The sequence below is a fragment of the Protopterus annectens genome, chromosome 8.part0 (genome assembly GCF_019279795.1).
Source record: "Protopterus annectens isolate FY-2018-M chromosome 8.part0, PAN1.0, whole genome shotgun sequence".
Lineage (NCBI taxonomy): Eukaryota > Metazoa > Chordata > Ceratodontiformes > Protopteridae > Protopterus > Protopterus annectens.
Window position 1 is genome coordinate 656,496,739 of NC_056741.1, and position 14,975 is coordinate 656,511,713.

The window sequence follows — 14,975 nt, forward strand, 5'->3', positions numbered from 1 at the left end:
GTTAGCTAAAAGACCTTAGAAATACAAGTTGTGGGGGTTTCAATGTGGAAGAGTAAGAACAGAGAGAGAGTTGCATTCAGACATTCTGGAGTTAGAGAGTTCTAAAACTTTTGTTTATTTTCAATATAGAGCAAAGGTAGAGAGACCAAAAATGTTGCTTATTAATAGCTGCAGTTTACATTTACAGTTTACTAGTGGCTGGCACTGACAAAGGTGGCATGCATTTCATACTGAGTACTAGATAGTGATGTGAACATTGTGGACTTCTGCTTTATGATACAGACATTGTTATTGGTTAATGGTGCTTATCTTATCATTAGTTTTACTGATATACAGTATGTTATACATACACCCTCACTGGATTCTCATAGTCCATGTTCTCATACCCCCTGTTTTCAGTATTCTATGTGTTGTATGTGCAGGTGAGCAATGCATGCATGTGTGTGGTCATAGTCTGAATCATTGAATGCTGATATGAGAGAACTGTTTTTATGCTGCAAATAACAGTGAGTGCTCATATGGCCGAATACTATTTTCAGTGGAGTTTTTACCACCAGCATTTTGTAAGAGACCATGGTGCAGCAAGGTAATGACATTTGCCCTTACCCCACTGTTTCTGATTTCAAATGTAGCATATATTATTAGCAGGGTGTGTGCGTGGTGCAGGGTGACATGTCCCCATGCAAAAAATGATTTTTAATTTTTGTTGTGTTCAATCATTTTAGATTCATGTGTGTGTGTGTGTGTGTGTGTGTGTGTGTGTGTGTGTGTGTGTGTATGTGTGTAGGAGGAATGTAATGGACTGTACTGTATGTCACTGACAGCAATGAGCTGAAATACATTCCTGTGATCATTTTTTTTTAATTTTTTTATTTATTCAGTCGTTTGATCATAGACATCTGAGTTGTGATGATAATAAAATAAGCTGTAATTGGTTAATGCACATGCGCACATGCATGCATGTGTGTGTGTGTGTGTGTGTGTGTGTGTGTGTGTGTGTAATATGCTATACTTGATGTGTCTAGCAGCAATGAGCTGAAATGCATTAGGTGACCATTTTTTTGTTTTGTTTTTCATTCTACAAGTCCTAATCAGACATCTGAAGTATACATAGTTAATAATGAGGTTATAATCATTTTTCTGTCTGGCACAGAGTGATTAAGTCTTAATTGTTTGCTGGATGACCTGTGTTTGATTAGCAAAATGTGTTATAGAGGGACTAGTTGGGGGAGGATGAAAGTGGGTGGTTGATTTGGGCTAACTCATCTAAGGCTGAGGCATACAGCTTAGTTTCATTGCAATGCCAGCACTGAGAACTTGGCAAACTTCACACTTGGTGTTACTTCTTTGTTCAGAGGTAATGCATTTGCAGAAATGAACATGCACCTACCAAAGACAGGCATAGCCGAACTTCCATGGTTTCCATATGGTGGTAGGGGCTATATCAAACTCACCAGAAGCACTATGATACTGCACTAGCACACTCGTTTTCCTCCTCAGTTCCAGATATGGGTTAGGGAGAGTCCATGTGAGGTTAAAGTGGATCCAGTAAATCCAGTGAAGAAGAGATAGATACACTAGCTATATCTATCTATCTATCTATCTATCTATCTATCTATCTATCTATCTATCTATCTATCTATCTATCTGTCTGTCTATCTATCTATCTATCTATCTATCTATCTATCTATCTATCTATCTATCTATCTATCAGGCTCAAGCTCTAAACACATTTATAGGTGACGTTTAGGAAACACAGTTTGACTTATATTTTACTTCTCTTTTCCACAGATGCACCAGTCATCAGTGAAAATGTGGTCATTTACTGTTTAGGAGCAATGATCCCACTGCTTTTTATCATCTTAGTAGTGATTGTTATTTGTTATCAGAAGAAACTTAAACAAGGTAGTATGTTAAATTATTTTATTTCTATCACAATTTTAAAGAAGTCTGTATGTTGGCTATGTCAATAACATTCTCATTTCTTTTAATATAGCATCACAAACTGAAGATGAAAGCACTAAATGGTATGTAACTAGTTAAGGCATTTGCTTACTTTGTTTACAAAGATTTTTACTAAGTGTCATCACAATGGCAATCATGCTATGCATTTTAATACAGAAAAACTTGAAGAAATCAAGATGTTCCAAAAGCTATTGTCTTATGAATGTAGTACTGCTACTTTGGTATGGCTGCAAAAATATAGAATATTACAAATATTAACTAAAATGGTGATCTGAAGAAGCAATTGTTTAAATTGTGAAAGTGCTTATCTCTTTTATTAATTTTTTTGACTACATTTGAATTTGGAGTTTCATCTTTTATCAGCTGTGGAGCTGCACTTTGCTTACTTTTTCATCTGTTAACTGAAATGCTGTTGATTAAAAAGTATCTGCTGTTTATTAGACATGCAGATAAAAGGCTAGAAAGTTTCTTTAAGTGGTCTGTATCTCAGAAAAAAAATCTATGCAATTTATATAGAAAACAGAGAGCTAGCACTCTTCTTTCAGTTTGTCTTGTCTCTTACTACCCTTCTTAGTACTACAGGAGGTAGACTGCATTTATTGGTTATCTGATGCTTAGTAAAACTTCTAAAAACATATACCCCAAATCTGTCGCTTTAACTGCCACGTCTACCCTTGCTTGGTTAGTTATGTCATCAGATCTACCACCTATTGACTTATATCACTAATTTGGGTCATGTTGTATTCCTTTTATCATTATTTCCCATCATAAACATCACCATAATGATAAATGATTTTAGTGTTCCCTGCATGTCTCCATCCATGGCAACATCCATAACCTTTGAATTCCACACTCTGCAATCTCACAAAGAGTTCCTTTCTGTTAACACTGTTCATTTCTTATAGCTCCATTTGCCAAGGTTTCCTCGCTGAATTGATTTCTATTTTCCATCATGGATACATAGTCCGTTTGTTGCATAGTATACCTTCCTTGCTGCCCATAATTTATGTTGCTGTTATTTTGCATCACACTGAAGGTTGTGAACTGCTTTCTTGTTTAGAGCTACAGAGGACTACCAAATCCAACAGGCATTTATTTGTGACCATTCACAATCTGGATAATATAATGTAGGTTTTTCTGTGTATTTTAAGAATCTTACTTTATTTCATCTCCATTAAGGATGGTAATTAAGGATTGCTGGTCATCAGACTTCATGCTCATATGAATCAGTATGTTTAAAATATTATTTCTCAACAGCACATGTATATTCTTCTGTATTCTATAGAAGTAGCAGTAGTGTGTGTTAATATGAGAAAAATTAGCTTACAGATTTTAATACAATGATGTTTTTTACAATAAGATCCTAGATAGTTTGATTTTAGTATTGTCAGATACCTTCACAGTATCAGTAGAGTATCATTTATACTTTCCCAACAATTTATTACAGTGTGCTTAGACAAGATTGCTCACACTAGTTGTTTTTTTTTATTACTAATGTATTATGGTCCAGTTGTCATATATTAAAAAGACAACTATGAACCAGAATATTTAAATTTTATAAAGTGCATACAGCATAAGAAAGGAAGGGAAATAATGTAACCATTTATGTACCCACATTTAATAATAATAGGGAAATCACTTATCAAGATGCAACAGTTACATGGCAACAAGAATAATGTCCTGCCTACAGCACACACCACCTGAGTGCAACTACAAGCTAGGGTGTCTGTAGGACATGACTGGTAGGATGAGACTGAGCAGTTCCTGCAGCTTGCCCATCCTAAAGAAAGGGAGGTGACTGGCTAACTGCATGGGGAAAATCTAGTGGGGGCATGATGTATTCACACAGTAGAGTTCTGAGCTGGCTGAGCTTGCAATACCATAGTGCAGGCACCCTAGGGAAGACTGGCATGTGGGTGCATTATTTCCTTTAGGCAATGATTATTACTTCAGGCAGGCTGCAGTGGGATTGCTCCTAAGGAGACAGGATTGATCACTCCCCAAAGCTAGCAAGGTGGCCTACTATCTATCCCAAGACTTTTGTCAGGGAGTTGAAGATTAATTGGGGTTCAGAGGCAGGAATATCTGGCACTCAGTTTACTTTTATTAATGGACCAAATGGGTCAAAGTAGAACCACTGGGCAAGTTCTTGGGAAAGAAAAAAAAAAGACATTTATTTTATTACATATGTTAGGCAAGTCTGTTACATCAGTTGATGCTATAAAACAATATTTGCTGTGAAACATTTTCGTTAGGTCAGCAGATATGCATACATTCTCACAATTGCAGATCTATACATGTATTCATTTTCCAGGAGACCCAATACCTGCTTCAGAATGAGAGATATATAATCTTGGTGTACACTGATTTTTATATTTCATTTTATAAATGTGAACATTTTTCTTGTTTTTCTGTCCAACTGATCCAATATCTTTTGAGGCCAGTCAATCATGCCAAAACAGTGAGTTAAAACAGGAAGAGCAAATTGGTTTATAGCTAGGACTTTGTTCCTACATGTCATGGGCTGTTTTCAATATTAATTTTAGTCTTCTGAAGTATTCCTTACTGTGTTTCATTCTCATCTGTTCATGTTTTATTGCAGATCCTTCAGTTCCCAAATGTTTATATACTCTTTCCTGCTTACGTTCCTTTATATCACATTCCTGTCCCAGACTGGTATTTTTGAATGCAGCAGCTTTCCTGCTTTAAATGTTACTTTTGCAAATTCATCAAGACTAAATAACATTCTTATGTCAGCAGAGAAAGTTGTAATCACTTGCAGTTATGCTTTCAACTCCTCATTTGATAAACTATACAGTTTTAAGTCATCCTCAAAAAGAAAATGAGAAGTGATTACACTTGGATGTTTTCTGGGACCCAAAATATAACCAGTACCTACTCTATTAAGTAAAATGTTTAATGGGTTAAGGGCAAGACTAAACAGCAGAAGTGACAAATAATCACCCTGGAATATCCTCCTTTAAATTGTTATCCCTGGGTAATATTTTATACTTTGTCAAGACTTAATTGCAAAGTGGTTTGCCACTGTTTCATAGTTATTGTAATGCAATCATTCAATGCAGCTGTATCTTACACATCTGTAAATACTTCTTTATGTATGAATGTGGATTCTGTCAACTGCTTTTTTGTAATTTATCCATGACATACGTTCCCCTTTTTAAAATCCTCCATTATGTTTTTATTTAGCAAAAAATGATCATTTGTTCCTTTTGACTTACTTTTGTTACCCTTTTGTTCTATCACCATAATTGAGTTTTTCTTCTAAATGACTATAAACTCTGTCCACAATAATCCCAGTATATAATTTGTACATCATCAGAAGGCAAGTTATTAGTCTATAGATTTTAGGATGATATGTAAGTTAACTTTTAAGGAGAAATATTATTTTTCCTGTTCTTAACCAAGTTGGTGATCTCAGAGATGCACATATAGATAATTCTTACTCAAGGCTAAAACTTCATGTAAAGATATTAATTCTTCTAGCCAGAAGTTAGCTACTGCATCTGGTCCTGAATTTGCCAATGAGAAAGATTTCTTAATTTTGTTTCAGTTTCTCTGGCTGTTACTTCATCCTATATCATATACTGTACATTTAAACTTCTTACTGTTTCTTTTACTTATTTCAGCCATTCAGCATCTTTGTTACATTTCACATGGTCTTCATAAATATTTCTACAAAACATGTCTTTTTCCTTTTTTTTTTTGCGGGGGGGGGGGGGTGTATCTATTCTTTTTGCTTTGCTTCCCAGTTCTCTATAAAACGTTTATGGTTCATCAACAAATTGCTTATTTTGTACTTTACCTTTATGTTTATCTACATATCTTCTAAGTTTTCCAGCTTGTGCTGATATCTTTAGTTTATTAGTTGCAGCAGTGTAGGATAGATTTTGGTCTTTTCTTTTATTTGCATTGCTTTTATCATGTCTAGCTTTATAAGTAGTTTTATTGATCTGTTCTCTCTTCTATACTCTTCTAACAGTGACACCTCTTGTTTTAACTGCTTTATAGTTGTCTCTGTTCGATGCTTCCATGGTGGCATTTTATTTCTTTCCTTTCTTTCCCTTATTGCTCTGTATTTTTGTGGTAAGACTTTATTTATTTAGCTGCACAGTAACACATCCTATTTACTGCTGTTATGTAACATGAATTTCTATTAATAGTCTTGATTACTGTGTTTATCTGTTTTTTCGACGTCCACTATTTTGGGTCTTTTTTACTTTCTTTAATGTATTTCTTTCATTGATCTTAATATATCTATCCACCCGTATTAAATCAAGCAAATCTTTCCTTAGATCATTTTCTTCTAAACTGAGGGCACATTTTTTGCTCTCTGTTTCCTGTGGGCACTCTACAGAAATTTACAGAACATCTTCCTGTCCCATATTCTTTTCAGCTGCGTCTTACTTCATCTGCTGTTCTGTCACATGGGATCTCACTGGCCTATCACTACACAGCACTGACTGTGTCAGAGCTGCCACTGTTTCCTTCTCCTTTCCTTGCTGTGCAACTCCAAATGAAACTTTGTACTGGTTTCCTGCTGAAAGCTCCAGAAACTCTTCACATGGCAAGTGATCAGATGCTTCACATTCCACCTATTTCTTCTTAACTTGGGGGCTCATTATTTTATCATTATGTGATGTTTCCTGAGATGGATTTTCTACACTAAATCCTTCACTTCACAGGTAATCCTTAACTTTAGTTTCTATTTCTTTAACTTCTCCATTACTAATCCTCTTTTCTACTTTCACCATTTGTTTTCTTATTTTATTTATTTATTTATTTTTGTATTGTGAAAGTTTCCATAGCTGGATGCATTTGCCTGTATTTCTCTTCAAATAACTTTGGTACTGCTTTTTTAGTGTTGATTAGTTTTGCTTTCTCCTTTGCATAAATATTGCACCATATTAAATCTCTTTTTCTTTCCCATGTCCATATTTCTTCTTCAGATGTCTTCCACTCCACCTGTTTCTCCTTAATTTGGGGACTGATTGTTCTATCATGCTGTGACATAACCAGTGTTAGACTTTTTACACAAAGTCCTTCACTTCACAGGTATCCCATGACTTCAACTTCTATTTCTTTAACTTCCTCTTTACTAGTTTTCTATTCTATGTTCCTCATTTGTGATCTTATGCTTTGTATCATGAAATTTCATCCTGGAAAAAAACAACTTCATTAGTGCCAGGCCTATTCATAGATCTGGGCCACCACACATATGAAAAGTCAAACTTCCTGGCCTGTAAGCAATAACAAAAAGTACTTCATGTCTGTCAGTCACTTCTAAACTGGTAGACCACCCCTTGAGATGGACCTGTTAGCTTGATGTCTCTCACCTTCTTCTTTGAAAGGAGTGTCATAACAGTAATTCTCTTCAACTCCTGTTTTAGGGACTTGATTTGGACACACATAGCATTCACATCCTACATCAATCAGCCCCATAGCTGGTCTTACTACTATTTTCTGTATCTGCAGCATCTTTGTCCAAGAGATGCATGCCATGCATTGCAAGGGCCTGCAGAAGCAATTCTTTCTACTGGTTAAAGAACTTTCCTAGGGGTTGCCTATCTCAGAAAGCCATGCTAGTCCCTTTAAATCTGAGAAAAAACATGCTGTTTACTGGATGTATATGATATTCTGTGGCATGGGTATGATTATGTTCCTGGCCTCACCTCCATGGACCAATTTGACAGCTCCAGTTACAGCAATGCACAGCCTTAACTCTACTTTTCTATGACCCTATAAACCCTCTTATGCATTTGGCATGTGATTCCCACTGTATCCTATGTTCCCATTTTGCTCTCCCCACACTTTGCACAGCCTGATGCTATTATGCAATGAAACTGCAATGGGGGTTTGCCTTGCATGTAAAACAATACAGGTACCCCACTTACCCTGAGAGGCACCACAGGGTTTGTAGATATGGATGAGATACTTTATCATTCAGGTTCAGTTGCTGTTCTTCCTGCACAGATATTTTAAGGAGCACTTACTAGGGAACTATGATGGCTCCATGAAGAGCTTGGACACCAGGTTTGAGCTGCCGCAAGTGTTGAGCATTGTCCGTGGTTTAACCTATATGGCAAAGCAGTGTCATTTTTGCTATGATGAGCTGACGTTTTGCCACCCTGACCCACTCCACCAATGGGAAGCAGAGTATCAGGACAGAGATGTACTATATGCATTTGTTGGTAACATTGTCTTGTAGTATGTGTACTGTTGTACAATATGCTTGTTGTACAATATGCAGTTGCTGAGGAGCATTATCTTAAAAAGGCAGGATTATGCAGAAGATAGGACATCCTCTTCTATCTTTGGGGTATATATCTGTTCTGCAGTTGTCCAATATACAATTTTCCTATAGTGTTGTCTTTTATCAGGTCTAGGTGTGGAAGAGGAAAGATTGTTCTCATGTTGGCCTTCATCAGCTTTTGCATCTGATGCCAAATCAGCAGTGCCTGCCATGTCTGTTTATCAGGGGAGGGGTGAGTGTCAGTGAGGTGGAGGACTGGTACTCTCTTCTTCTGTTTGTCAGTGGGGAGATAGTGAAAGATCATCTTCTAAACATGGACTGTAAGAATCTCCAATCTTGTCCCAACATGAACTTCAGAGGCTGAGCAAAGCAGCTAAGGTGCCCTGGAAGTTGAATGCCTGGATGGTGCAACGGACCACCTTCTGTCCTGACTGGTATACTTTCCTGACTTTGAGGATCTGCCCACCAAGCTTTCAGAGGAGCAATCTGTCTTTAACATCAGCCACTCCAGTGAGTGATGCCTGAGTTTGTTACCCCCTGATCTAGCCTGGCTGCCAACCATGGCAGTGTCCCCTATTCCCTTTCCAGCATTTTCCTCTCCTGCATTTATCATACTTCATATCATTGTTGTCTGACCCTCCTTATCATTAATTGTCTGCTATTTGTATGGATTATATATATATATATATATATATATATATATATATATATATATATATGTGTGACCATCCATTTTCCTCCTGACGTCCTGTGTGCATATTGCTCATATCTGTCTCTGTTTCAGTCTTTGTCCCATCTTTGTCTGTCTGCATTTGCTGCCTACCCTTATCCCTCTGTCCTACCAGCAATCATATTTCAGTAACATCCCACCTACCCTTCTTTTCAAAAAGTAGAAAATAGGGTCTGTTCCAAAAAATCCCCTCCATTTATATCTTATGGTTACCCGTTTATGTTTTCTGTTATCCCCTTTAATGCTTTTGTCATTTACTTACCATTTATAAAATAAACACAGGAATGACACTTTTATTGAGTGCACACTCTCTCTCTCTTTCACACACACACACACACACACACACACACACACACACACACACACACACACACACACACACACACACACACCACACACAGGCATGCGCACACATATATACATACAACTATTGTGAACACTGGGCTTTCTGTTAGAGTCTGTGCAAAGCTGGGCTGCTCGTCTTTTATCTGACTGCCTCTTCTAGCTGCAGCTTTGTGCTTCAGCATTGCAAGCTATGATGCGCAGTGCCTTGAGCATAGCACTGATGACCTCCATATCACCCATGAGAACTATTGCAGTGCTGCTCCTACCATATGCGACCAAAGCACAGCTCTTCATGTTATTACCATTTCAATGCATTTCCCAACAATTCTATCATTTGAGGGCTTCATCTGTAATTAGCTCACTAGTGCTTAATACAGTTACATCTTTAAACATTAGTGCTCTGCAAATGTCCGCTCTTTACTATGAATCCCTGCCTGCATCTCTTTTTAAATATGCTTACAGTTTATGCTGTATTCATACTTGGTGCAATGTAGTGCCAGTCGACACTGGTTATTGCTGAATATGGTCCTTAGACCATACCATCGAGACCCAGTTGACAAATGCAATATAAAAAATGCATAGTCTCAAAAATACAACAGGTTGTACACTCACATATTACAGTACAAAGGGGGTGCTGCATTTCTGAGTAAGCCATCCTTAGGTTGAGATGTTAAACTGAGGTCCCATCTGCCTACTTTGGTGATAGCTCAGGTGGATGTACAAATTTCTAAAACAATTATTGACCAGAGTAGGGATTACATTATTTTATATCAGTTACATATTTTTTGCACCTATACCCATCTTATTCACATCATCTTTACAATTTCTTCATCAATAATACAACACAATTTTTTTACATATTTCTTGCATTCCCAATTCCTTAATTTTCATGTATCCTCCTGATTGCTTTTTTCACAACTATTTTCTTATTTCCTACAACTACATCTTCTGCCCTTCGTTTTTTTTATATACAGGAGTCCTACATTCCTTCTTTTCCACAATAACCAGATTGTAAAAAATAATATATCTAATTTATTAATTACTTCTATCTTTCCTTTTTCATATAAAACTAATATTTTATCTCATTTATTAATGTCTTCCTTCTTCCCTTTTTCATATTTACTGTGCAATATCATTTTCATATTCATTGCCTGAAAACCTTATCAACTATGTACATTTTTAAACTTGCCTCAACAGGACTTATTCATTTTACATAAAAAAAAAAAAACTTCTTTTTCAATATCATTTTATTTAGTCACTTAAAGAGGTTCAGAATCATCTCTAGTACAGGACATTATCCTGTTGTTTTCTTGTAGCCATAAACTCTGGGGAGAAAAGAAGAATTCATTTATTAACAACTTTTTAAATCCTACCCACAAAAACAGTGGCCATAATTTTAGTATTGCCTTTAACAAGGAAACTTTATCAGTAGACCTTTGTTTAGTTCTAGTTTGTTTTGGGATTTAGGGAAAAACCTCTCTTCAAAAACAGTGGCCATAATTCTAATACTGATTTTAATAATGAACTCGATCAGTACTCCCCTGTTGAATTGTTGATGTTTTTGGTTCAGGTTTAAATATATATTTTAGAATGATTTAAGAAAAGGTTACTAAACAGGTATTCTACAAGTCAATTGTAAAATTTAGTCAGAAAGATAGGTGGTACTATTGACAATGACTAATAAAAATCACAGTAGAAATCTTTCTGGCCATGGAGCTGTATTTGGATTTGATATTGAAAGGAGTACTTTCTCATTTGAAATAGTTAGTCAGTTGAGTGAATATAGCCTTTATAAATGAAAAAAAAACAGATATATTTCATGGCATTCATCAATGAATGTTTCAGCAATATATGTTACAGAATTATTTCAAATCATTTAATACATGCATTCAAAATATTAAGAATAAGTGCATATAAATGTTGAGCTATCCTGTGGGATATAGATGTGATATAGAGGTAATTTTTATTTACGGATTTAACAATTTTTAGCATGTTTGCTAATACATTAGGTATAATTAGACCCTCATGTGAACAAGTTTCTATGATTTCAGATTCATCAGTTCATATGCTTTCTACAGAAGGAATAAAGTGATTTCCTGTGCATCTTTGCATTAATCTTCAAATGACAGAGTCCACACAAGCTTTGTTTTGTAATCCCATTTTTGTAGGTCACCTACTGTTTTAAGGGATTGCCATTAGAGTGTTGTTGACTAAGTTCATAGAATACCACTGAGATTGACTTCAGCCAGTGAACTTAAAGATTACAGACCTGATTCCAATTTGTGTGTTTTTTTTTTTTTTGCAAATCACATTTGAAACTTTATTGTGCAATCAGTTACATGAACAAATAAATTGTTACAGGGTACACTTTGACACTCAGCACAGTTTTCACAAAGCAATCAGCACCGTATATGCTTTACTTACTGTTTGTTATAAATGGCATTTATTCTAATATTAATGATGGCATCATTATAGCTGCTCTGTTCTTTTCTGTTCGTAGACATGATTAAAGCATTTGAAACCATAAAGCAAAGTATATTTTGTAACAAACTAAGAAAATTTAATTTTTTTGGGGGGGTCACTATCACTAGCTTACAAAGGTACCCAAAAGATAGAACCTTCCAAGCCCATACTAGTAACTTATTTTCATAGAATTTAATTTTTAACACCAAATTTCCCCAACTCTCATCTTAGGCAAACGTCTTTTCTTTCTTTTTTATTAGTGACCTCATTTGTGACCTGCCCTTACCTAATATTATGCTGACAATGGATTACTTTCCAAAGTTAATACATTTCATCCCACTCTACAAATACAATTACTAGAAGGATTTGCTAATAAAATAGTCATTTACCGAGTTACTAATAGCCTCCTAACTAATCATAACAAACAGTAATGTAATGACATTTTCATCATTTCAGAAACTGGTAAATGTACGAGCTCTAGAACAATATAATATTCAGTCCAAGAATACACATACAAAGGTATCAGTCTTGATCCTGCCATAACTTTCATAACCCATACCGATAATATCACAAATAAACTGCTCTCACAACTAAAGTTATGTTACAGGATTTTGCATATCCTAACACCAGCTGCCCATACAGCTACAGCAAGAACTATGTTTCTCCCCAGTTTAAAATATGACCTGCCATTATTAGCCATACACAGAACCTATAATACACAGAGGCTTCTGGTTATGATAAATAAAATCTGCAGGTCTGTACTATTGGCAGAATCATGTATGCATCATTGTGACTCACTAAAGTGTTTGCACTGACTCCCTGCACCAAACAGGACCATCCTCCTTATAAGTACTCTACTGTTCAAAATAATAAACCTAGGATGCTAGACCCCCTCTACCACACTTAGAATGGAGCTTTGTTTTAAAGATCTACTCACTCAAAAGTAGCATAGCCGAAATGTATATCAGGGAAGAGGTAAAGACAAGCTATAGGAGAAATGGAGGGGAAGAAGAGTTAACAAATGCATCCAATGTGTTGACTAAGTAGGGTTACTGAGTTATGTCACCATGGAAATGTAATACAATGTCAATGAAATATTTCCTACAGTTAGCCTCTTTGTTTACATGCTTTTGCAACCTTGATTTATACTTTATTTTTTTAAAGCCATCAATTTTATTGAATGTCTACATTTACCATAAACTTATAAAAATACAGGATAAAATTATAAACCCTCAAACATTAACCTATGTCATAAGAAAGAAAGTGAAAAGCAGTAAAAAATCTAATAAATGCTAAACTTTGCTCTTGCCAGTTTTAACTGATGATGAATTGGATAAGCAATCTTTATTTAAAATTGATAATCTATTAACAGTTGCTTTCTTTAATAACATAGCAGTAATAAATACCCATACAGTAAATAAGAATAAAGAATAAGAATAAATTTATAAGAATAAAAAGTCTGTTTTACTAATTAGAAACTGAAGGAATACAGTCCTTGCTTTATAGTTCTAGAAAAACTGCTGGCCTCACTAGTAGTGAAAAACAATAAAGCACTGACTATGGCCTAGGTGACCAAAGATCGATTAGTAGTTTGGTGATGGTGGTGGTGGTGTGGGGGTATGACAGCATAGCAGAGGATGATATGCATGTCTATCCTAAGGAGAGGGAGCATGCTGAGCAGATCTTCTGGTTTAGCCCTGGTGGACTGTCAGAGAAAGTTTGCCATGCACTGATGGGCAGGGATGATGCAGAGGCAACACGTCATGGCCATCCCAACACCTAAAATGTTGATGGTATCAGCATGAGGGTGAGGAACAGACGAGAAAAAAAAAAAAAAAAAACAGTCGCAATATGACGGTGTGCTATTTTGCCCATCCAGTTCTGCAGTGCTAGCAGGTGCATCCACAAGACTCTGTACATATAGTAGTGGGGAATCCAAGTGCAGATGGTCATTTAATAGGAAGATCCTCATGGTGTGGGTCATACCAGGGATGCTTGCAGGCTGTGAAAGCTGTAGGGATCATAATGACAAACATGGAAGTCCATGATGTTAGTAAAAGTAGATAAAAAGTAAAAGAAAACTTTGCTATCTATTGTATATATTATTTAAGATAATATACTTTTTAAAGAGTTTAAGCCTCAGTTTTATCTTTTTTCTGTTGAAGCATAAATAATGAATACATTAATTATTTTTTCTAAGGGAGAACAGAGTGAACTCAAATAATTCAACAGTTATTTATCAAGCCGTAAAAAGTTCTGGTAAGTAATATTTTGTAGTTCTATGATGGATGTCTATATTCTCAGAGTGAATGCTTATGTTTACATTTGCATGTATAAGCATTTGTGTGATATACTCGTGCAGGTTAGATAATTGCAGTGCTTTTGTAGACTTAATTTCCATGTTATTCATAATTATGAAAAGAAAACACTTTAATCAAAGTTGAATGATCACTGCCATATGCACTTGAAGATAAAAGAAATGCAGTCATTTCTGTATTAGTAGAAATAGGTAAAATGGGCTGAATAATAAAAAAAAAACAGAAAAGAGGTAACAGCACATATGTATATAGACATACACATACACAAACATATGTGTCTGCACTTCTGTGTGTTTATCTATTTCTATATCTATACCTATACCTATCTATGTCCATCTACCTATATATCTATATAGCTATACATACGCACACACACACACACACACACACACACACACACACACACACACACACACACACACACACACACACACACACACACACGAGCATACATAATTTTATCTACCTCACAGAAGATTGATGTAGAGGGCATTGACAATCTGTGTAGACTGACAGCATAATTGTTTTTTTCTGTTATCTATGGTTAGCAAAACAGCTGTTGACCATAATAATATTGTATCTATATGGTAGAACCCATATAAAGATATATATATATATATATATATATATATATATATATATATATATATATATATATATATATATATATATATATATATATATATATATATAGACACACATATACACACACACACACACACACACACACACACACACACACACACACACACACACACACACACACATGTACACATACATACTGTATCTATATATATATATTATCTACATATATATATATATATATATATATATATATATATATATATATATGCACACACACACATATATATAAAATCTATGG

The 14,975-nt window shown here is 35.4% G+C and overlaps 1 long non-coding RNA gene across 1 annotated transcript; it reads left to right on the forward strand.

Moving 5' to 3' along the window:
* Window positions 1-1,795: 1,795 nt before the first annotated feature.
* Window positions 1,796-14,034, forward strand: LOC122808966. Its single transcript, XR_006365848.1, has 3 exons — window positions 1,796-1,905; window positions 1,997-2,027; window positions 13,975-14,034. It is a non-coding gene; the product is annotated as an uncharacterized LOC122808966 (long non-coding RNA).
* The last annotated feature ends 941 nt before the right edge of the window (window positions 14,035-14,975 follow it).